This window comes from Phyllobates terribilis, unplaced genomic scaffold (assembly GCF_046119375.1).
Source record: "Phyllobates terribilis strain yellow unplaced genomic scaffold, ASM4611937v1 Scaffold_42__1_contigs__length_11168841, whole genome shotgun sequence".
Classification (NCBI taxonomy): domain Eukaryota; kingdom Metazoa; phylum Chordata; class Amphibia; order Anura; family Dendrobatidae; genus Phyllobates; species Phyllobates terribilis.
The window spans coordinates 2,811,368-2,835,825 of record NW_027362802.1 but is presented as its reverse complement, the minus strand read 5'-3'; the positions used below and the strand labels follow the sequence as shown (position 1 = coordinate 2,835,825).

The 24,458-nt window shown below is 44.0% G+C and overlaps 1 long non-coding RNA gene across 1 annotated transcript in view; it reads left to right on the top strand.

The window, feature by feature from the left end:
* LOC141191434 (uncharacterized) overlaps positions 1-23,848 on the top strand; it is a 398,781-nt gene extending 374,933 nt beyond the window's left edge. The window contains exons 3-6 of the long non-coding RNA XR_012265421.1: positions 18,158-18,356; positions 20,565-20,791; positions 23,618-23,691; positions 23,784-23,848. This is a non-coding gene — a long non-coding RNA (uncharacterized lncRNA). The remainder of the gene's footprint in view (positions 1-18,157; positions 18,357-20,564; positions 20,792-23,617; positions 23,692-23,783) is intronic.
* The last annotated feature ends 610 nt before the right edge of the window (positions 23,849-24,458 follow it).

Below are 24,458 nucleotides of genomic sequence, written 5' to 3'. Positions count from 1 at the left end.
TCGAGTTGTTTTGCATGGAAGAATGAGCAGGAATTTCAGCCTCTCGATGTGCAAAACTGATAGAGACATACCCCAAGCGACTTGCAGCTGTAATTGCAGCAAAAGGTGACGCTACAAAGTATTAACTCAAGGGGGCCGAATAATATTGCACGCACGACTTTTCAGTTTTTAATTTTTTTTAAGAAGTTTAAAATATCCAATAAATTTTGTTCCAGTTCATGATTGTGTCCCACTTGTTGTTGATTCTTCCCAAAAAATTAGAATTTTATATCTTCATGTTTGAAGCCAGAAATGTGGCAAAAGGTAGAAAAGTTCAAGAGGGCCAAATACTTTCACAAGGCACTGTAAGTATAATGTTTATTTTTTATTTTAAAATATTTTTTTAACAGGTTTTATGGTAGTCTCCTCTTCTCCAGACCCGGGTACCATCCGCACATTGAATCGCTTAATATCCGCATGGGCACATGTACCCATACGGATATTATGCGATTCAATGCAAGTTAATGGCGGCAATTACTTTGCCTGTCCGCAAAATTAATGGACATGCTGCGTATTTTTCCACAATGATAATCCACAGAGGAAATTTCCGCAGCATGTGCAGAGCACATGCGGATTATCATTGGGGACCATGGGGCTTGTATTACCAAGCATTGTTAAAGCATTTTCGCTGCAGAAATTCCACTGCAAAAACGCTTGAAAAACGCGTAGTGGGCACGCAGCCTTACTACCTTTGCATGAGTTTGTTAGAGCTTTCATACATTGAAAGTTGCGCAACTTTTACCATGCATTAATTTAGATTAATGTGCATAAAACCCCACAACCTCTAAAACCTCTATGGTCATTATATAAATACACATTCATTCCATTGCTAGCCTTTAATTTGTAATGAACTATGTAATCTAGAAAATATCTTGCATTTTACATATCAACCACTTCCTCAAGGATGATTCACGGTGGCATTTTGCATTTGAGCCATTGTCTACGAGCACAATGTCATCTTTTAGTTCAATATTCTGCTTTTTCATTTAAAAAATGCCCTGTTTTTTTTATAAAGGTATATTGAAAAATTATTCCACAAATAATTCAATCAACTTACATTTTGAAAAAAAGGTGAAAGTATTGTTCAAAAGTGGACATTTGCTTTAAGTGAAATGTGTGTCATATGTACAGAATATAGGGCTTGATTGTTGTTTTTGTTTATACCATTTTAATTTTTTTTCTTTAAGGCTTTTGACTCACCCAGGGGGATATGGGGGAGTCGGTACATGGGCCTTTACCTTCTTTGGATGTCACAGCAGTCGGCTCCCGGGTCTGTACCCTGGGGTCACTCTTAAAAGGGGTTGTTGCTTGAAGGGATGATAAACGGTTTTATCTCGTGATGCCACCTGTGGTTCCTGGTAATGGGTACCAGCACTGCTGCAGATCTCCGGGGATGATGGGATGGCAGCTGAGATGTTTCTGCTCCCCACAGGCGGAGCTGGCCCCCCAGGGCAGGGTTGATGGAAGGGATGCAGGTGAGAGGTGGCCCAGCCGGGTCAGGGGAGAATAACAGACATGCACACAGGGAGTTCTTTTCAGTACCATTACTGGTGTAGATGGCAGGTATGGTCCAGGGTACTTGGTAGGAAGGGTGCACTTCTGGACTCTCCCCAGTGAGTGAGTAGAAGGCCTCCTTGTCTGTTTATTCCTCTCTTTCTCTGAAGCTCCTGACCTACTTGGAACTAGGCTTAGCTTCAGTACTCTTTTCTCATTCTCTCACCTGTCTGCTTGGTGGTAAGAACTTTCCTCTGGCTACCACTATCCCTGGACTTTGGGGCCTTTGTGGTTCCTAGTTCTTTGGATGGTTGCAGCTTCAGGTTGACCAGGGGTCTAGAATCCCCTTATTATATCGCTTATTCCTACTGGGCATAGAGGACCCTGCAGGCGCGGACCCGGTGTCCAGCTTGTGTTCTGGGGTGAGCCTAAGATGCTCCTCTGCCCCCCAACACTTCTCTCTTCTCTCCTTGCCTCCGGCCACGCACTAGGCCCTCAGTATTCAGCACGTGCTTTAGGCCTTAAATTGCCCTCAGCACAGCAGCTATCATGTGCTGCTTCTTTGCTGCTCTAAAGTCTAAGCACACTCTCCCTACCTAACTACACCCTCCAGTATATATATATCCCTAACAGGGTTCCCTCTGTTGGTATGAGGTGGAAGGGTGGAGGTATCTTTGTGTACTGAGGGCCTCTTGTGGAGAAGTCCATCCATACACCCTTTTGGGTCCTGTGGTACCTGTGGGTAGCAGGGTGCCACATTCCCCCCTAGTACAATTCGGTACTCCTGGACTGAAGCATTTTTGTAACCAGGTAACAACAACAATTTACAATTATAATAACAATAACACATATCAAAGGCACACAATAAATAACAATAGACAATATCCGAACTGGGTTACTTTGTCTAAGTTTGACACATTTTTACACTTTAGGCTTTTGTACTTTATTCCCTATACCTGGTAAGGATTTGACCTTGTGTGCTGCGTGTGGATCTACGTAGCACTGAAGTGATACTTGTGTCTGTCTCTGACGTGCGTGCACTATCCGCTAACCTATCAGGTCTACGTGCGAGTAAGTTATAGAACTGCCTCAACATCTCTATAGGGCTGGCAAGTGCACTGTTTACTGGACCCTCAGGCCCTGCTTCAACTGGTGATCCTCCACTTACTAGGGACTCTTCCTGTTCCTGAGCAGGTTCTTCCAGGGAGCTCACAGGTTCTTCTAGTGGTGGAGGTTCTTCTGGTGGCTGACAGAAGTGTATCACTGGTATGATAACTGCTTCATCGAGTTGAGGCCAGTCTGCGGGGAAGTCTCCTAGAACTGTATGAACTACATCTTCCTTGGGTTTTTCCAGTATTATAAGAGGTACTTCTTCCTCCTGTGTCTTCAGTAGACCTGGGCACAATTTCAAGTGGTCTCTTGAGACTGTTGTGGTTGTCCTACCTCCATCCTGTTGGTGTTGTCAAATCTGGAATTTAACACGGTGTAGGGCTCTCTTTCCCACTGGTCATCGAGCTTGTGACCTCTTCTTTTCCACTTTAGCACTATTTCTCCGGGTGCCAAGGGTTCTGCTGATGCATGCTTGTTATACTGGTCTTCTTGTCCTTCTCTTACTTTGTTTAAGCTTTCTTCAACACAGGCCTGTACTTTCCTGTACTGCTCTTGCCGATTTGTGTCCCAGTCTTCAGTGGACATATCTGCAGCAGGTTCTACCACTCCAAGTTCCAGGTCCAAGGGCAATTTTCCGGGTCTTGCTGTCATGAGGTATGCTGGGGTTCAATTAGTAGAACTCAGAGGTATGTGGTTATACAGGTCCACCAGGTCAGGTAGTTTGTCTGGCCACTGGTTCCTCTCTTCCAAATGTAGAGTTTTTAACAGGTCAATGACGATGTTATTCATTTTCTCACAGATAGTGTTGGTTTGATGATGATATGGTGTAGTCCGGATCTTCTTACATCCATACAGGTGACAGAATTCTTTGAATAGTTAAGCTTCAAAGGCAGGGCCTTGATCTGTTAGCACCTTGTCCGGGTATCCATGGGGCCTGCAGAAGTAGGTTTGGAACATTCTTGCTGCAGTTTCTGCTGTCAGATCCTTGACAGGGGCTATCACCAGGAACCAGGAATAGTGATCCACCCTGGTCAGAGCATAGGAATAGCCTGATCTGCTGGGTGACAGTTTGATGTGATCCAGAGCGACAATCTCCAGGGGTTGGGTTGTTTTGATGGACTACAAGGGTGCTTTCTGACTTCCGTAGTCTTTCCTTCTGAGGCTACAGGGCCCACAATTCCGACACCACCTTTTTATGGAACTCCGCATTCCAAACCAATAGAACAGGTCCTTCAGCAGGGTTTCCAACTTCTTCCAGCCAAAATGACCTGCTTGGTCATGGTAGGCCTCTAGCACCATCTGGATATATTTTCTGGGTTCTACAATCTGCCACACCATTTCATGGGTTCTGGGGTTGACATACCTTCTGCTTTTCTCTGCAGATGAACAGCCGGCTTCTCTCATTCCACTTAGCTTGAGGAGGAGCATCCTTCTCTAGATGAGAACCTTCTTGGGTTATCAGTCCTTTGATGAGACTGACAACTGAGTTACTGTCCTGGGTCTCCTTCCAGCTGTGATGAGGTAAAGGGTTTAGTGTCTTACCATGACGTCTTCTGAAGGTGTGTTGCTCTTGGACCATTCCATTTCTGTGGAAAGCAGGTAATTCAATTTCTTCTAGGTCATCCACTTCATCCTCGGTGTCCGACTGGTGGGGCATTCTTCACAGGGCATCAGCATTGGTGTTCTTGTGAACTGCCCGGTACTTGATTGTGAACTGGTAATTCGACAATCTGTCCACCCAACCCTGTTCCATGGCTCCCAACCTGGCTGTCTCCAGGTGTGTCAAGGGGTTATTGTCGGTAAAGGCTGTAAATTTAGTTGAGGCTAGGTAATGTTTGAATCTTTCGGTGATAGCCCAGACCAATGCCAGGAACTCCAGCTTGAAGGAACTGTAATTCTCCGGGTTCCTCTCAGTAGGGCGAAGCTTTCTACTGGCATAGGCAATTACCTTTTTGCTTCTGGAACAACACAGCTTCCAGTCCCTCATTGCTGGCGTCTGTGTATAACAGGAAAGATTGGCTGTAGTCGGGGTAAGCCAGGATTTCCTCACCGGTTATGGCTTCCTTCATTAACGCAAAGGACTCAGTCTGTTCTTTGCCCCACTGTAATGGGGAACTTTTACCTCTTTTGGACTGTCTTACTAGGAGATCTTGTAAAGGTGCTGCCTTTTTGGTGTAGTCCTTAATGAATCTCCTGTAGTACCCGACCAGCCCCAGGAATTGACGTACTTCTTTGATGTTCTTTGGTTCAGGCCACTTCTGGATGGCAGTGACCTTCTCCGGATCTGGTGCTACTCCCTCTGAGCTGACCATGTGTCCCAGGTACTGAGCCTTCTGTTTGAGCAGGTGGCACTTGGAAGGTTTTAGTTTCATCCCATACCGGGACAATGCCTCAAATACATCTGCCAGGTGTTTTAGATGGTCTTCATATGTCCTTGAGTACACGATAACATCATCCAGGTATAACAGCACTGTTTCAAAGTTCCAGTGTCCTAAGCAGCACTCCATCAACCTCTAGAACGTTCCGGGTGCATTGCAGAGTCCAAATGGCATGCTATTGAATTCGCATAATCCCATCGGTGTGGTGAAGGCTGTCTTCTCCCGGTCTTCCTTAGCAACAGAGAATTGCCAGTACCCGCTAGTGAGATCCAATGTGGAGAAATAATTGGCAGATTTTAGTGCAGCCAGGGATTCCTCTATATGGGGCAAAGGGTATGCATCTTTATGTGTTATTCGATTAATTTGTCTGTAATCTACACACATCCTCATGCTACCATCCTTCTTTCTTACCAGGACCAGGGGAGCTGCCCAGGGGCTACAGCTATCCCTTACTACGCCTGCCTTTTTTATGTCATGCAACATTTATTTTGTTTTTGCGTAATGTGCTAGTGGTATGGGTCTGTAACGCTCCTTGATGGGTGGATGGTTACCGGTGGGTATGTGGTGTTGTATCCCTTTGACCCTTCCAAAATCAAGTGAGTGTTTACTAAACACCTGTTCATATTCCTGAACCACTCTGTAGACACCGTGTTTTTGATGGACAGAAGTGGCGTCAGTTCCAACATGGAGCTGTTGACACCATTCCTCCACCTAGGCTTTTGAGTCATTGTCCGGTGGAGGTCTGGTGGGGTCAAGGGTTCCACTGTGTGTATGGCATTATTATTCACAGTATACAGCCTGGCAACAGTGGCGTATCTTGGCAATTTGACTTCCTCCTCCCCACAATTTAGGAGGCATACGGGTACCATTCCATTGCGCACATCAACTACCCCTCTAGCAGTTAGGAGTGTAGGTCTGTTTTCTGAGCGGATGGGCTCTACTACCGCCTGGTAGTCCTGTCCCTTGAGACCTATTGCTGCCCTACACCAAATCAACATTTCACTTATTGGGGGAATCACAATAGGTATCGGGTCTGTCACCCGTACATTGTTATGATCTGCTACAAGAACTAAGGAAAGATAGGAAAACTGTCCCTACAATAGGACTAAGCTGATTCCCTATGATGCAGCGGGCAACCTGTTCCTTGAGAACAGACCCACCTTCGTCCTCAGCTAGTCTGAACGCAGACCTATAGATATAAATGAGGAGTCTCTAAAAGTACTAAGGACTGGGACAAAATTGGACACTTCCTTGCAGAAGTTGTAGCGGAGCAAAAAGACAAACAGACAAAAATACTTAGAGGTCCAAGGACCAAGCAAACTATAGAGATAGGTACAAAGCACCTGGCTAGATTAAGAGTCAAAGTAACACTGAAGTCCAGCAAAGCCAGAAGTGTGGAGCTGGAATAAATAGGCAGCAGGTCACGTGACCACCAAATAGAAAAAAAACTAACAGGAGGGTTCTAACAGTACCCCCTCTTCTATGAGGATACTCCGGATCCTCCAGGCTCAGGCCTATCAGGAAACCTCAGGTGAAATGCTCTGATAAGTCTAGGAGCAGAGACATCATCTGCCCTTACCCAGGAGTTATCCTCAGGACCGAAACCTTTCCAAGCGATGAGATACTGCAATCTCCCTCTATGCCTTCTGGAATTCAGGATACGAGAAATTTCATATTCACTGTCTTCCACCACCAGAGGAACTGTGACAGTGGCATCCCTATCCGATACATCAGATTTTTTCAACAAGGAAACATGAAACACCGGATTAATCTTCCAGGAGGAGGGAACTTCCAACCTAACAGCAGACTGGTTAACCACCTGAAGCACCTTAAATGGTCCCACAAACTTCAGACCCAATTTCTTAGAAGGAATCCTCAACCGCAGATTCTTTGAGGACAACCAAACCATGTCACCAACCGTAAACAAAACCTCTTGACGTTTCCTGTTAAAATACTTCTTAGACTTTTTGTTAGCCTCTTGAAGGTTACAACGTACCTCAGTCCAAACTCTCTTCAAATCACCGGAAAAATTCTCCTCCTCCAGCACAGCCGACACCAATTTGGAGAACGAACCAAATGACGGATGTCTCCCAGTACAACAAAAAAACAGAGAACACCCAGCAGAAGAGGATGTATGGTTGTTAAGAGCAAATTCAGCAAGTGGCAGAAACTCAGACCACCCCTCTTTATTGTCTGCCACAAAACAAGGCAAAAACTGCCCAACATCCTGGTTCTTTCTTTCTGTCTATCCATTAGACTCAGGATGATACCCAGATGAAAATGAAAAATGGACTCCCAACCTGTCACAAAAAGCACACCAAAAATGAGCCACAAACTGAGGTCCCCTATCGGAAACAATGTCGGTGGGAACCCCATGGAGTCTGACAATTTCCTTGACAAAAGCCTTAGCGAGTGTCTTAGCGCAGGGTAGTTTAATGAAAGGAACCAAGTGACACATCTTGCTAAAACGGTCCACGACCACCCAAATGACAGTGAAATCATCGGACACAGGAAGGTCAGTAAGAAAACCCATTGCAAGATGCGTCCAAGGTGCACTAGGAACCTCTAGATGGCAAAGCAACCCCGCAGCAGGAGCATGTGAAGCCCTTGATCTGGCACACACCGTACATTGATGCACCCATTTAATGATTTCCTTCTGCCACCCAGGCCACCAAAAACTGTGACCTACCAGTCTCTAAGTCTCAGAAATTCCTGGATGACCTGCCAACCGAGACTCATGATACTCCACAAACAACTCTCTCCTAAAGGTTCTAGGTACAAACACCCTCCCATGGGGAGTGTTAGATGGGGCATCCTCCTGGGCTTTCAGAATCCCATTTTCCAAAACGGAGTCCAATGCTGCTATCACAAATCCTTCCTGTAAAATGCTCTCCTCCTCCTCGGTACCAACTATGGAAGAAAAGCTGCGAGATAAAGCATCAGCTTTAACATTCTTAGTACCCGGGATGTAAGTAACAGAAAAATTAAACCGCGAAAAAAAAAGAGCCCACCTAGCCTGACGGGCATTCAAACGCTTGGCAGCATCTAGATAGATCAGATTCTTATGAACAGTGAAAACCTGAATGGGAAATTTAGCACCTTCCAAGAAATGACACCAATGTTCAAATGCGAGTTTGATAGCCAGCAATTCCCGATTATCAACATTGTAATTAAGTTCGGTTTCAGAAAATTTTTTCGAAAAAAAAGCACCGGGATGAACCCCATCCTTGTTCTCCTGAGACAAAACCGCACCGTCCCCCACCGAAGAAGCTTCAACCTCGACCAAAAAAGGCTTGGTCTCATCAGGCTGCATAAGGATGGGGGCAGAACTGAACCTCTCCTTGAGATACACAAAAGCTTCAATGGCCTCAGTAGTCCACTGGACCGTATTCGCACCTTTCCTGGTGAGATCGGTCAGCGGCTTAACAATTATAGATAAATTCTTAATGAATTTTCTGTAATAATTGGCGAAACCCAAAAATATCTGTATTGATTTTAAACCAATAGGCCTAGGCTATTCTTGCACAGCCTGAACCTTCACCGGGTCCATCTCAAAGCCCTCGCTGGAGATAATGTAGCCCAAAAAACGAATTCTCTGCACAGCAAACTCACATTTCTCCAGCTTAGCAAAAAGTGAATTGTCACTTAATAACTGCAATACCTCAGGTACGCTCTGCCAATGACACTCCAGATCTGGCGAATAAATAAAAATGTCATCCAAATACACCACCACATTCTTACCAATCAAAGGTTTCAGGATGTCATTAATAAGGTTCTGAAAAAACGCTGGTGCATTAGTAAGACCAAAAGGCATAACCAGATTCTCAAAATGACCCACCAGGGTGTTAAAAGCAGTCTTCCATTCATCACCCTCCTTCATTCGCAACAAATTGTATGCCCCCCGGAGATCAATTTTAGAGAACCACTTGGCCCCTACTAACTGGTTAAACAAGTCAGGAATTAACGGCAGTGGGTAGGAATTGCGTACGGTAATTTTATTAATCTCGCGAAAGTGCAGACATGGATGTAAACCGCCGTCCTTTTTATTTACAAAAAAATCTAACAGCCACAGGTGACTTAGAAGGTCTAATGTGACCAGCAGCCAAGGGATAGTAAGATTAAATAAGCGACTCTTGGGAAGAGTAGCTCCAGGAACACAGGAACAAACTCAATGGTGCAATCATAGTCCCTATGAGGAGGCAGAATTTGTGATTCCTCCTCTGAAAAAACCTTCCAAAAATCCTGAATAGGTACAGGCAATTCCCCTCTTTCAACAGCAGCAATGCGACCGTTACAACATTTATCATAACACTTAGGACTCCAAGATTTAATCTCATTAGTAGACCAGTCCAGTAAAGGATTGTGCAGTTTTAACCAAGGCAAACCTAAAACAACTGGAGAAGGTAAATTATTTAATATCACTAAATCCAAATTCTCTTGGTGAATACCATTAATAGCGAGGGGAAATTCAAAAACCTTGTGAGTAACACATTTCAAAGGAGTGTTATCAATAGCAACCACAGAAATAGGAGATGACAAAGGTTTGGGTTCCAATTTAAGTTTTTCCAAAAATCCCTTATCAATCACATTCAGTGTAGAACCACAATCCACAAATACCTGAAATTCAATCAACTCCTCCTGCAATGAGGTACTTCCTGAAAGAAATACTCCCTTAGAGTTTAAACAAGCAATACGGGCGTAACTGACCTTTTTTTTTTCTTTGTTTAACAGAAGCTCACAGTTCTTAACAAAATGGTCAGATTTACCACAATAAAAACACAATCCCTTGGAAAACCTGCGGTCTTTTTCCTGAGAGCGGAGTGACATCACCCCAATCTCCATCGGTTCTCCGTCATCCGAGCAGACCCTCTGATGACTAGGAGCTGCCATAGCAGGAGTTTTCTCTTCATTAACCCTGGCAGGCAGTCTCCTGTCCACACGTATAGCTAATTGCATGGCTTCTTGCAAGTTTCCAGGTGCAGGGAAAGCAATCAGCAGATCCTTAACCCTTTCACTTAAACCAGCAACAAACAAACATTTTAACGCCGAATCATTCCATCTCACTTCAGAAGACCACCTTCTGAAGTATGTACAATAATTTTCAACATCACCTGACCCCTGCTTTAAACGTCTCAGTTGTGTTTCAGCAGAAGAGACTCGATCAGGATCGTCATACAAAAACCCCAAAGCAGAAAAAAATCTTCCACTGATCTAAAACACTGATCATTGGGTTGGAGAGAAAAGGCCCATCCCTGTGGTTCCTTGAGCAAAAGTGACATGATAAACCCAATGCCCTGTGGTTCATTCCCAGAGGACCTGGGTCTCAAACAAAAATATAATAAACAAGCATTTTTAAAGGAAAAAATCTTGTTGTTTACCATAAAAAAAAGCAGGCAGTCCTACCTTCGGTTCACAAAATGCGCTCCAGGACAGCTACTCACGTGTTGCTGGAGCTCGGCCACCTCAAGAGACATTCCCTGCAGGCGTTGAGCCAATTCCTGAAAAGACACCATGCTGATCTCCGGATCTTTTTCCTTAGGATTTTTTATTTTTTTTATTTTTTATTTTGGGCTGGACTTACTGTTATGATCTGCTACAAGAACTAAGGAAAGATAGGAAAACTGTCCCTAAAATAGGACTAAGCTGATTCCCTACGATGCAGCGGGCAACCTGTTCCTTGTGAACAGACTCGCCTTCGTCTTCAGCTAGTCTGAACGCAGACCTATAGATATAAGGGAGGGGTCCCTAAAAGTACAAAGGACTGGGACAAAATTGGACACCTCCTAGAAGAAGTTGTAGCGAAGCAAAAAGACAAACAGACAAAAATACTTAGAGGTCCAAGGACCAAGCAAACTATAGGGATAGGTACAAAGCACCTGGCTAGATTAAGAGTCAAAGTAACACTGAAGTCCAGCAAAGCCAGAAGGGCGGAGCTGGAATAAATAGGCAGCAAGTTACGTGACCACAAAATAGAAAAAAAACTAACAGGAGGGTTCTAACATACATTACCAATCTCACCACCTTTTAGCTTTACCTGTTGCTGGTACAGGAGTGCTCGATTCTCTCTCTGGAGCACCTTCCTCTGCCCTGGTCTTGCAGTGTCAGCAATCTTTTGGAGTAAAAACAACACTTCTCCCAGTTACCAACAACATTTATACCAAGTATCATATATGGGTTTTTATCACCAGGGTTAGACTCTACTACAATCAGTCCTTGATCCTTTAATTCCACTCTTCCCACCTTCACTGTCACATCCTTAACCCCGACTAGGTTAAGAGGAAGGCCATTGGAGGCATACACGGTGAGGTTTGGGTTTGGCGGGCGGAGTTCATCTATGGACCAGTACCTTTTGTAGAGGACATCAGGTATGATGGTCACCTGTGACCCTGTGTCCAGTAGTGCAGTTGTTGCTATGCCATCCAGCACGATGGACTGGAAAGGCCTTCCTCCTACAAACCGGTCGTACCAGCCTGATGGGCCTTGTTGGTTTACTCCTCGGTGTTGGCCCTCAGCCCCAGGGTTTGCCCATTTAAAGGACAGGTCCATGTGAGGTGGGCTGCCTTGTGTCAACGGTAGCAGATGAGTTCTCCTGGAGGGCGGCACAGGTCTTTGGTCCTCCCACGGAGTGGCATTGTCCTACTTCTTCTCCTCATCCAGGGGACATCCTCGGGACTGGATCCTTCCTGGCTTGAGCTCCATCTGTAGCTGCAGGGCACTTAGGATGGTGGTCAGGGTTTTACTTAGGTGACGCACTTCAGAACGCAAGCTGTCCAGCTCGCTAGGGGGCACTTTTTGCACTTTTGCCTCAGCCGCTAATGAAGGAGCAGTGGGTGCTGCGGGCACTGGGGTGGCCCTACCCTGGTAACGCTGGATAGCAGTATCTGATGTTTCCAGGGGCTGCAGACCCTTAATAGCTATGTCCTTCAGGGCGTCAAAGGTGGCATTTGGATGATCTAAGGCCCACCACCGTACAGTTCTGCTCTCCTCCTGGGACCTCAACCCCCGGATGAATTGTTCTGTCAGCATTTTTTCCTCATCATGTATGCTGGCTAAACTAACCTGTTTCAGGGCCCGCAGGGCCTCTTCTAAGCACCAGGCATAGTCCCAGATATTGTCCTCAGGTTTCTGGGCACAGTGGTAGAACCTCATCCGGAGATCTGACTCAGTGCAGCTTCCAAAGACAGTTTGCAGTCTCTTAAATATAATAGGTACTGATTCCTGGTCTGTGGCTGGTCAGGTTTCAATTTACCACTCTGCGGCACCAGTCAATTGTCCCAGCACAACAGCGGCTCTCTGCTTACCAGTCATTGAGTACATGTCCAATACACCGCATATTTTTCTTTTGAACCCAGACAGGGTGTCTGGTTTGCCGTCATACTTGGGAAGCTATTTCGCTCTGGGGACGTATGGCAGGGACATGGGTATTATTGGAGTCATGGCGCCTGCTGTTGGGGCGGCTGGTCTGGCCTGAGCAGCGCCGGGCGCAGGTTGAGCATCGGGAGCGTTAACCAGTGCTCCGGCGTTTTGCTGGTCGTTGGCCATGGTTGCACCCCCCTAGTAAACCGTAGCCTACCTTCTTCCTTCGATCGGGTAGGCCTCAGCCCCGCAGATGGGAAGTGAGGGATTGCCCATCGAGGAACTTCAGTGCAGGACCTTGCGTCTCCCTCGCGGCTGACGTCAGAGTGCGCGCTTCCTGGGACGGCGGTCTCCTTCCAGGACCTGATGCTTCCTGGTGCTGCATCAGACCGTGAGGCGGGGCTTGGGCTTCGCGCGCTACCAACGGTCACGCCTCTCTGGTTCCCGCAGATACACCCTCTTCTTCCCACGTGGCGACGCGGTAATGGTGGCGATGTTCACCACAGTTCTGAATACACAGTTCAAACACGGCACACAGTACCCGGTGGCAACAGGCATGAGATCCTGTTCATGACACAAGGAAGAGATGACTCACCCAGGGGGATATGGGGGACTCGGTACACGGGCCTTTAGCTTCTTTGGATGTAACGGCAATTGGCTCCTGGGCCCGTACCCTGGGGTCACTCTTAAAAGGGGTTGTTGCTTGAAGGGATGATAAACGGTTTTGTCTCGTGACGCCACCTGTGGGTCCTGGTAATGGGTACCTGTGCTTCTGCAGACCTCCGGGGGTGATGGGACGGCAGCTGAGATGTTTCTGCTCCCCACAGGCGGAATGGGCCCCCCGGGGCAGGGTTGATGGAAGGGATGCAGGTGAGAGGTGGCACAGCCGGGTCAGGGGAGAATAACAGACACGCACACAGGGGGTTCGTTTCAGTACCTTTACTGGCGTAGACGGCAGGTACGGTCCAGGGTACTTGGTAGGAAGGGTGCATTTCTGGACTCTCCCCAGTGAGTGGATAGAAGGCCTCCTTGTCTATTTCTTCCTCTCTCTCTCTGAAGCTCTTGACCTGCTTGGAACTAGGCCTAGCTTCAGTACTCTTTCTCACTCTCTCACCTGTCTGCTTGGTGGTAAGAACTTTCCTCTGGCTACCACTATCCCTGGATGCTGGGGCCTTCGTGGTTCTTAGTTCTTTGGATGGTTGCAGCTTCAGGTTGACCAGGGGTCTAAAATCCCCTTGGTATACCGGTTATTCCTACTGGGCGTAGAGGACCCTGTAGGCATGGACCCGGTGTCCGGCTTGTGTTCTGGGGTGATCATAAGATGCTCCTCTGCCCCCCAACACGTCTCTCTCCTCTCCTTGCCTCCGACCATGCTCTAGGCCTTCAGGCTTCAGCACGTGCTTTAGGCCTTAACTTGCCCTCAGCACAGCAGCTAACATGTGCTGCTTCTTCGCTGCTCTAAAGTGTCAGCAAACTCTCCCTACCTAACTCCACTCTCCAGTATATATATATCCTTAACAGGGCTCCCTCTGGTGGTATGAGGTGGAAGGGTGGAGGTGTCTGTGTTTACTGAGGGCCTCTTATGGAGAAGTCCATCCATGCACCCTTTTGATTCCTGTGGTACCTGTGGGTAGCAGGGTGCCACACTTTCATGTCCCGGAAATGCAAATTTGTATACTGCCAATAATCTATTGCATCCACATCTAACCAATCCAAATCCATGCTGCACCTTTAATGATGAACCATCTGAGGCATTTCTCTATAGTGGAAGGGTCAGCTGTCTTAGATCTACAGCTTGCTCTCTTCCATGCTTTCTTCACATTTTTTTTCTCTAGTGCTGCTTAACACTGGTTATGACTCTTCATGAGGTTTTCCTTTGTGCTTGATTTAACCATGTGGTAAAACAATACAAATTGAACATGGTTCTGTTAAGCACCATGGAAGGCCACATACTTTCCTGCCGCATGGCATGCTGGGATTCTTCTACTTTTAAAAGGTGAGAAATTCATTTCAATAGGATAGTAAATCTAATATAAAAATGTCATTATAACCTCAAAAATAATGAGTGATAAAACATAGCATGAGCATGTCATTGACTTGTGACAATATCTGCTTGCCCATATATGGTACTCCTCAGTTCCACACCAGATCAAGTTGGGGTTCTTGCAACCAAATATGAAAAGTTGTTGTTTTTTTTTTGTTTTTTTTTAGGTAAATAAAAATTACAGATAAAGCAGCCCATATAAACAAAGCTATATATTCACTTGATGAAATTTTTTTTGCATTGAGTTAGTAAAACTCTTGCCTTCACGAACTCAGCTCTTCCATGTCTATATTATGGCAACGTTCTCGCTTGCCATGTGTGCAATATTAAAGGACTCGGTATTATGCTTTATATAGTGGCACTTGGGCAATATGACAAAAATTTTGGAATCTTCACTATAAGAAACAGAGGCCCCCTGTAAGTATTATTAAATGAGATTCATGTGTACATGTGCTCCCATTCTTCCTTGTCATGACAGAAAAAATACATGAAACCTCATTAAAGCTTATGGTCACCTTTTAAACACCATTTTAAGCCCTTCACCCTGGGCTTATTGCACTTTCTCTTTTTGCTCCCCTTCTTCCCAGAGCCATAAGAAGGGGACTTTTTTATTTTTCAGTTAATGTGGTCATGTACACCATTGGTTTTACCGTATCATGTACTTGAAAATGGGAAAAAAATGCCAAGTGCGATGAATTTGCATAGAAAGTGCATTTCCACAGATGTTTATTTTTTTTCTATTTTACCATGTTCACTAAATGCTAAAACTGATTATGATTCTCCAGGTCATTATAAGTTCATAGATACCAAACATATATAGGTTCTTGCATTTTCGTCTTCATTTTTTGGGACTTGGTGCATGGTGAGGGCTTATTTTTTGCACACTGAGCTGAAGTTTTTATTGATACAATTATGGGCTAGATTGCCCATTATTGCATTTTATTGCAATGTTGCAGTGACCAAAAAAATGTAATTTGGGCTTTTTGATATTTTTTCTCACTACACCGTTTACCGATCGGATTAATTATTTTTATATATTGATAGATCAGGCGATTCTGAACGTGGTGATACCAAATATGTGTATATATATATATTTTTTTTTTGAGTAGGGCGAAAGGGGGGTGATTTAAACTTTTATATTTTTTGAAAACATTTTTTTACTTGGACTTGGGAGACTAGAAGCTACAATGTTGTGATTGCCTGTGGTACACACAGGCGATCATCAGCTGGCCTGTGTGTAGCAGAAATTCTCGCTTTCTATGAGTGACGACCGATGGGCGGTGCTCGTAGCGTCCCAGCAATGACAACTGCAGGGGTCTCCTGCAGACCCCAGGAAGTCATGCCAACCCATCGTCGACACGCGGTCATGTGACACGGGCACCAATGGGCGGGACTAGTGACGTCTTTCTGTCGTTGCCATGTTAAATGCTTGTGTCAGAGATCGACAGTGGCATTTAACATGTTAACAGCTATGGTTGGTTCGCAATTCCACCCACGGCTGTTAGGGGCACATGACAGCTGATCAGATCAGCTGTCATGTCCCCAGAAAGGTGCGGGCTCATCTCTGAAGCCTGTGCTAAAGGGAGAGACACGCCATGTGCCGTACATGTACGGCAAATGTCATTAAGGGGTTAACATTATAGATAGATATGACCTGTATAGAAAGAGGTTGAAGAGGTTGTCTCATCTGGGACATTACTTAGCCAACTGTTTGTGTGTCACGTGTGCACTGTTCGCATTACCATAATATGGTTAAGTAATGTATGGTTTTCAGGGCATAATGTCTTTTTGATGAAAATTTGGCTTTCTTTACCTGTTGTGGTCTTGACAAGTATTTTTAATATAAATTTAAGCTTTGAATATGTCACGTGAAAGTAACACTACATTTCAGATTTTTAGAAATGCAGATGTGGAAACCTTTTACTAAATCTGTTTTACTTTGAAAATCTGCTTGCATTTTTTCCATGTTTTGTTTCTGTATGATTGTGGCATGGTGTGTAATAAAAACACACAGCTGGACTGTGTATACAGCTCTGGCTATAATACGGGCAGTTACTAAGAAATAATGCAGTATGGAATCTCAGTAATGCAAAGTATTAATAATGTCACTTAAAGAGTTTTACTTATCTTGGACAGTTATGGAAAATACACTGGATTTTCCACACTTACACATTTGCTGAGGGAAAAATGATAAGTCCTTGTCAAAACCACAAGAGATAAGCTGCAGTTTCAACAAAAAGGCATCATGCCCTTAAAGAAGTTGTTAAGCGCTTTTTCATTGATGCCCTATCCTTAGGCTAGGTCCTCAATATTTGATCTGCCGGGGACCCACACCCGGCACCAAGGCCAATCAGGTGTTATCAGTGTTGGTGGCTGCGGTCGCCGGCCAGAAATACTTACTTGTGGTGCTTGGCCATCTAGCTGTAGTGGCCACAGCAGGGTACTGCACATCCGCCTCCTATTGAATTGAATGGGAGGCGGATGTGCAGTACCACGCGGCGGCCACTACATATGGACAGCCAAGCACCGCAGGTAAGTACTTCCAGCTGGCGACCACTGCCGCTGGCACCGATAACAGCTAATCGGTGGGGGTACCAGGTGCGCGACCCTGGCTGATCAAACATTGGCATCAAGGAAAAAGTAATGGACTTCTTTAAGTCCATGTAGCATTTGCCTATCAACAAACAAGTAACAAGCAAAGGACAAGTAAAACCTGCAAAATTGTCAACCTAAATATTGAAAGTAGAAAATAGTGCACTGTACAATTATGGTAGTTTACAAAGTTAAAGATATGATTTTATTATACTTTTTCATACTGTAGTAAATATACACTCCTCATCATTGAAATTGCAACTTTACAGATGCACTGCCATCAAATTTTTTATCCTCTTAATAGAATGCAGTCATCATATTATATAACACTGTGTACTTACAATTGATCATTTTGCCTTTTTACCCAGTTAATTCTTCTGTTCTCCATAAGGTCTATTGCATCATGTGATTAAAAACAGATTAACTGAATCCTTCTAAGCAGTATGTAGAAACAAGAAGTTTTTTTCTCTATGAGTATCTGCAAATTGAGATTCTGATTTGGCTTTTATCCTAAGTCATATTGCACGACTCGTTAAAGGGTTAATTTTGACTTGTAGGATTGCTGCTTCCAATAGGTGGCGCTATAGAGTACAAGTCCTCTTTTTCTCTGAAGAGGCAATTTGCATATCTCTATGAGTCAAGAGTCACTGCCAAAGTCCCTGGGGACTTCCCCTGGGGAAGGGGGGAGGGGAGCAATGATAAATGCAAGGACAATAGATTTCCTGTTTCTACATGGAGTAGCAGAGAAAAGAAAAGAATCTGCTCCCTACTACTCATCTGTCTCCACACCCTTCATGCACACGATAACTGCACTCAATACTTGAGTATTGCAAGTAAACATACTGGCTGATGACCAGATCATGCAGCTTTATATGAAAATCCCTATTTTATTATAATTGCCAGACCTGAAAAAACAAGCACTATTCACCTATTGTGTCCACCTATTGTGTCCCCCCATTTCCTTTTAGAATGTAAGCTTACGAGCAGGGACCTCACTCCTAATTTAACAGTTTAAACTGTCTTAAATTGTAATGAATTTTTTGTCTGTACATGTCCCCACTTAATTGTAAAGTACTACTGAATATGTTGACGCTATATAAATAAAAATCTGTTTTTATGGCTGCCAGTATATTTAATTTTCCAGGAGTCTGCCCTGGTGGCTCGTCATCACCTGGGGCAGGGTGCACACACCCAGCATTCATTTTAACGCTGCAACGCTTGTCTAGCTGGAGTGGGTGGGAACGTGCTGAAACTTCTATGTGCTAGCACGCGCTCTGCCCTCCCGCCTACGGCCCATCAACACAGCAGCAGCCCGCAGCCCAACCAAAGAAGCAGGGAACAAGGTAGGAGAGTTTCTTTTTTTTTTTTTTTTTTTTCATAATCAAACAGTTCTATGTGTGTGTGGGGGGGCCATCGTGTGTGTGAGTGGGGGCCATCATGTGTGTGTATGTGGGGGGGGCATCGTGTGTGTGTGTGGGGGCCATCATGTGTGTGTGTGTGGTCCATCATATGTGTGGGGACATCATATCATATGTGGGGGTCATCATACTATATGGGCCATTATATGTGGGGACTATTGTATGTGGGGCCATCTTATTAAGTGCAGGACTGTATGTGGGCCATTATGCTATGTGCAGGACTGTATGCGGGGTCATCATACTATGTGCAGGACTGTATGAGGGGCCATCATACTATGTGCAGCACTATATGCAGGGTCATTGAACTTTGTGCAGGACTGTATGCAGGGCCTTCATACTATGTGCAGGGCCATTAGGAGTTTTTGCTATGGGGCCTCAATGATTTCTTTGTACGCCCCCGGCAGCCGTCTATTGCGCTCCTGACCAGCTGTCAGCCGCAGTGTGTTGTCATTCCTGCCGCAATCTGCAGCAGTCTGGATCACTGGGTGAGTTCTTGTTCTCTCCCAGCCCAGAGACACATTTAGTAAATCTAAAGAAGTTGACCATTGTTAACATTGATGACTTATCCTTAGGATAGGGCATCAATGTCTGATCTGTGTGGCTGTGACACCTGGTGCCCCCCACAGATCAGCTGTTCTCACAGCACAGTTATAGCACAGCACAGCTCCGCCTACTGTATAGTGGCCACAGTTGGGTATTGCACATTCGTCACCTATTCAAATCAATAAGGGCGATGTGCAGTATCTACTTGTGGCCACTATACAGTAGGTAGAGCTGTGCAGTTCTGTAACTGAGCGGTTCCTGGCGGCACTGAGAACAGCTGATCTGTGGGGGTGCCAGGTGTCACACCAACACCAGATCAGAAATTGATGACCCATCCTAAGGATAAAGTAATTCACAACCCCTTTAAATATTCACGTTTCTCTCCTCTGGACCAGAACTGGCTGCTGGCTATCTTTTGGGGCTGATGATGATTACATTTTCTCCCTACTAAAAACGGACAGTTCTCCAGCCAGTTTTTCACTAGGAACTTATTTGTCCAAGAACATATGATTTCTATAAGTGCTGAACAATTAGTCCCTATATAAATCATATCTTTTTAGTCAAATAAGCTTGTGGTGAAAAATTGGATGATGGGCTGGCCGTTTTTAGTAGGAAGGACAACCCCTTTAATTTTTTCTTTATGTAGTGATAGCATTAAGGGCTCAGTCACACTATCGACGATTGCCAGATAATTGGATCGATTATGGTCATGACATTGATCACACTCTGGTCAGAGTTTGATCAGTGTCAGTTTACTGTGATCTGATTCCCTCACATAAGAATCGTATCTCAAGTGCGGAGAAGACGGAGAGCTGAATTTTTCCATTTCCTCCATTGTCTGTGTCCGCTTATATCAGACTGTACTTGAATGACGTCTGAGTGCAGTCTGATCTTTTAGAGTTGTATGGGTAATCCGAATTCCAGAGCCACTCACAGCATGCTGCAAATATCAGAAGGATTTGGTCGATGGAGAACAATGCAGCTCTGCACTGCCCATAATATAACATTGGGCCGAGAGCTGTCTGATAAAACATCGGCCAGCACTCAGCCATGTTATAAGCCAGTGTGAACAAGGCCTCACTGTGCCAAACACAGTCTCATCTGCTTTCCTCAATAGAAAAGTAAGAGAATTGGATGAGAAGTGATGAGAATGTGTTTGGCAGATGACTTATAGTCACATAACAACTGCCTAAACCGCCTGGTAAAGACGAATCACAACATGATTACACTATGTTAATAGTCAGCGAGCTCCACTGGGTAAAAAAACCCTATAACTAGGAGGTAGGGTGGGCTGAGTGCATAATTATAATTATTAGAATATTGTTAAATATTAATTACAGATATTCATTTTATTCTTAATTCTGAGTTCTATACATTGCACAAAATTGCATCAGCCTCGTGCTAAGGGTGTCTAGATGACATGCGTTATTTGTGTGTGTATTTTTAGTTCACTACCATGCACAAAATAGCAGGTGCTATAAAAACCCATGATTGAAAAAGGGGGGTGGCTTGCATTCCACAGGACACAAGATAAGGATAATTATTTAACAATGGCGAGCCTAACCAGTCCTGATTTTTTGTGTTTTTAAGTGAATTTCCTTCTTGAACAAAGGGGGGAGAGAAGAGAGGAGATTAGCTGAACAACTGTTGTTCACGTGTCAGGAAATCCACTAAACTTTGTCGCAAGAATCAGAGAGAACTTACAGACTGAGGACTGATCTATTATACAGATGCACTAACAGGCACCAGAGGTACTACAAGGATCAGACGAACTGAGGATAAGACGTGCTGATTATCAGAAGCTAAGAAATCTGAAGGTAAGCAAAATATGGATATAATTTCTTCTTTTGCTAAACAAAGTAATATTAACTTCAAAGTTAATGAAGGAAATGACTTAGATGTTTTGTGGCTTAGTCTATATAGAGAATGTGAATTGCAGAATTTACAGTTAACTTCTAAATTGGTAAATAGACATAAACACAAATTGTGGAATATTCTACATTGGATACATGTATTTCATAATTTTGTACTTGACAGGACCAAGCAGGACAATAGTGTAGAAATAGTGTCAAATGGTGATACTGATTCTGACTGTAATGTGGAAATTGAGCAAGAAGAAAGACACCTGTCTGTAACTGAAGGTGACCTTGGGTCTGATGAAGAGACGGACATACAAAAAACTGACATGGGAGGAGACATGAGTGACATACGAGAAACCGACATATTAGGTGATTTGGAGAAGACATGAGTGACATAGCAGGGACGTACGTACAAGGGCCACTAAAAATAGCAGGAAATTCAGAAACTACCGAGGCCCAACTTCAAAGTAAAATGAGGAAAAAATTGCTAAAATTATACAAAATCATGGCAAAATATGATGTCAAAATCCATGTCTGTAGAAATTCAGAGACATTTGAGAGCTTCTCTGATAAGTTTGATTTATCCATTGAGGAGAGGAATCAATTTTATAAAATGTGGATTCCTGTGACATTTTCCAGATGTTTAAATTTAATGCCCTGTGAAAATGACTCTCCTAATGAATGGGAAAATGATTCGGACAGATTAAAGTTTTTGATGTATTGTGCAAAGGATTTTCCCAACATTAATGACCTACAAAAATTAAGGATTGGTAGGAAAGAATGTACACATACATTCATGTCCATATTTGAACATGTTACTCTCGCGCCCAGACTGACTGGCATGAGCGTGATTAGTGATCCCACTGTACCATGAACCGAAGAGTGCCTGGAGGGGCGTAACTAAGTATCAACCCGATACGACCAAGGTCGCACGGCGGCTAACGACTCCGTGAACCAAGGAGGAACCGAGCAGAGAGACCAGGTGGTACACCAGTTCAGACCCCGGTCACAGCTGTTGACCCACTCCGGAGAATGCAGGAACTGGCAGGCTAGGCTGGTATACAGACAGGTGGGTATTGGCAGGCACGGCTGGTATGCAGACAGGGGGGGTACTAAAAGCATGGCTGGTGTGCAGACAGGTGGGCTACTAGCAAGCACGGCTGGAGTGCAGACAGGTGGGCACTAGCAGGTTGGAGTGTAAGCTGGATAGAGTCCAGTACAGACTAAGAGACAAGAACAGAACCGTAGATGCTGTAGACAAGAAGAGTAAAGCGAAACCGCTGGAGCAGAGGACAAGGCAGAGCAGAACAAAACCGCAGGTGTCATGAACAAGGCAGAACAGAGGGGAACCGCCAGAGCGGTGAGCAAGGCAGAGCAGAAGGGAACCGCCGGAGCAGTAAGCAAGGCAGAGAGCAAAACCGCAGATGCGGTAGGCAAGCTCAGCAGAGCAAAACCGCAGATGCGTTTGACAAGCTGAGCAGAGCAAAACCCGCAGATGCGGTAGACAAGCTGAGCAGAGCAAAACCCGCAGATGCGGTAGACAAGCTGAGCAGAGCAAAACCCGCAGATGCGGTAGACAAGCTGAGCAGAGTAAAAAACCGCAGACGCGGAGAACAAGCAGAGCGGAGCTAAACTGCAGGTGCGGTAGACAAGACAGAGAAGAAAGGAACCTCTAGAGCGGTGGACAAGGCAGGGCAGAGCAAGGCTGATGAATGAGGCAGAGAGGACAGGGCTCTGTTCCATGGAACAGATAGGAAAATACAAAAAGATGGTTAAACACAGAAGGTAGATACAGAGGAAGGGAAAAGAGACAAGCAGAACTAGATACACACAAGGTACTTACAATGAAGTAGCTAGAGGACACAAAACTCACAAACAGAAGTACAGAGACAACGAATTGGAGCTAGGTGCGGGTTCAGACAAAGAAGGAAAAGGGAGAGTACGGACATAGAGACAAAACAGGTAACAGGCTAATATACAGTTCAGTCAGGAACTGCTACTGCAATGAAATATAAGAACTAGCCTGGGTATACTGCCCCAAGGGATGGCAGAAACAGACAAGAAGGCACAGAAAACAGGTCTGGGAATGCAGCCCCCAGAGTGGTGGGAACAGACTAGAAGTCAGAGGTAACAGGACAGGACCTGGCAACACAGATGCAAAGACAAACTGAATGAAGGTGTTGCTCAGGCACCTCCTTCTGGGTGGAGGGGGTTTAACTATCCAGTGACTGACAGCAATAGGCTGGAGTTGCATTAGGGGTGTGCCCACAGCAGCTACAAAAATCAGGAAGTAACCGGGCCACCGCCCTAAGCAGACAGTCAAGAGGCATGCACACAGCAAGAACGGAGCACGGCTTACAGGCTGGACCGATGGGTAAGATTGCGGTCTTGCATGGTGGGAGGTGGTGCACCATGCAAGCATGCCGCCAGGGATGTTACAGAACGGTTGTACAAAGCTCTCATCAAAAATGGAAAATTACAACAAATGATAACCACTTTAGTACAAAAATTCAAATTCTTAAATTCAGTATCTCGAGTTATTGCGTCATATAAATTTCTCTATTTAAATGTGCGCAGTTGCTTGAGTTCGTTAGAAAACATGAGAATCGTGAAAAGAAAATAAATCGAGCTAAATTTGTAAAACCAGAAAGGTAAAATCTTCTCAAAAGCCAATATCAAACTCTCCTAGACTGAGTCATCCCCATAATGAAATCTATGAAATGTGCAGAAGATTTCATATGTTATAAGCCATATCAGATGATTCATAAGTCAATTTCTCCACAGAAAGAGTTAAAAATTCAAAGCTGTGACTTCTAACCTGAGAAAAGAAAATGGCCGAAATTGACGGACAGAGGCAGGTGAGATGACCAGCTGAGAGTGACATCAAATGTAGACTGAAAAACAGTCAGTTATCTGAGCTTTTGAATGAAAGAAAATCTTTTCTAAATAGAGCTTTCCTGGAGATTTTTGACAGAGACAGAAGATTTGGTTTAGGGAGTGGCTAAGAAAAAACGGTAATTATAATGTTGTATCAAAATGTTATACAATGTATCATTATATATAATATTATACAGTAAAATTGTAGTTACATAGTTTTTAATAATTCATATATATATACACACATATATATATATATATATATATATATATATATACACACACTTGTATACAGTAGAGATTGTGTATAATTGTATTTATATATATATATATATTTATAGTAATAATTAAAATAATTAATTAATAAATTAGAACCTCATATATAAGTTAAAGTAGCAATATTTTGAATTGCATTAGAACCAATATATGTATAAGATATTTAAATAATTCTGTTTCTGTATGAATTTGATATTTCATTTTATTTCTTATATTTCCTTAGAGTTTTCGTTCCAAAGCAGGATTTGATCAAACAACTCTAAAATCAATGTATTTCTTTTTTCACACAGGAAGTTGGGAAAAAATTGCATGATTTTATGTGTATAACATTTAAAAAAAAATAACAATATAACTAGTTGAACTATATTATGTGTAACACTTATTAATTAAAATTTTCTGTGCATGAAATGTTTGTTTTATAACTAAAGTAGCTTTACAGCATGACGTGTGACAGCTGCAGCCTTTGAACTTT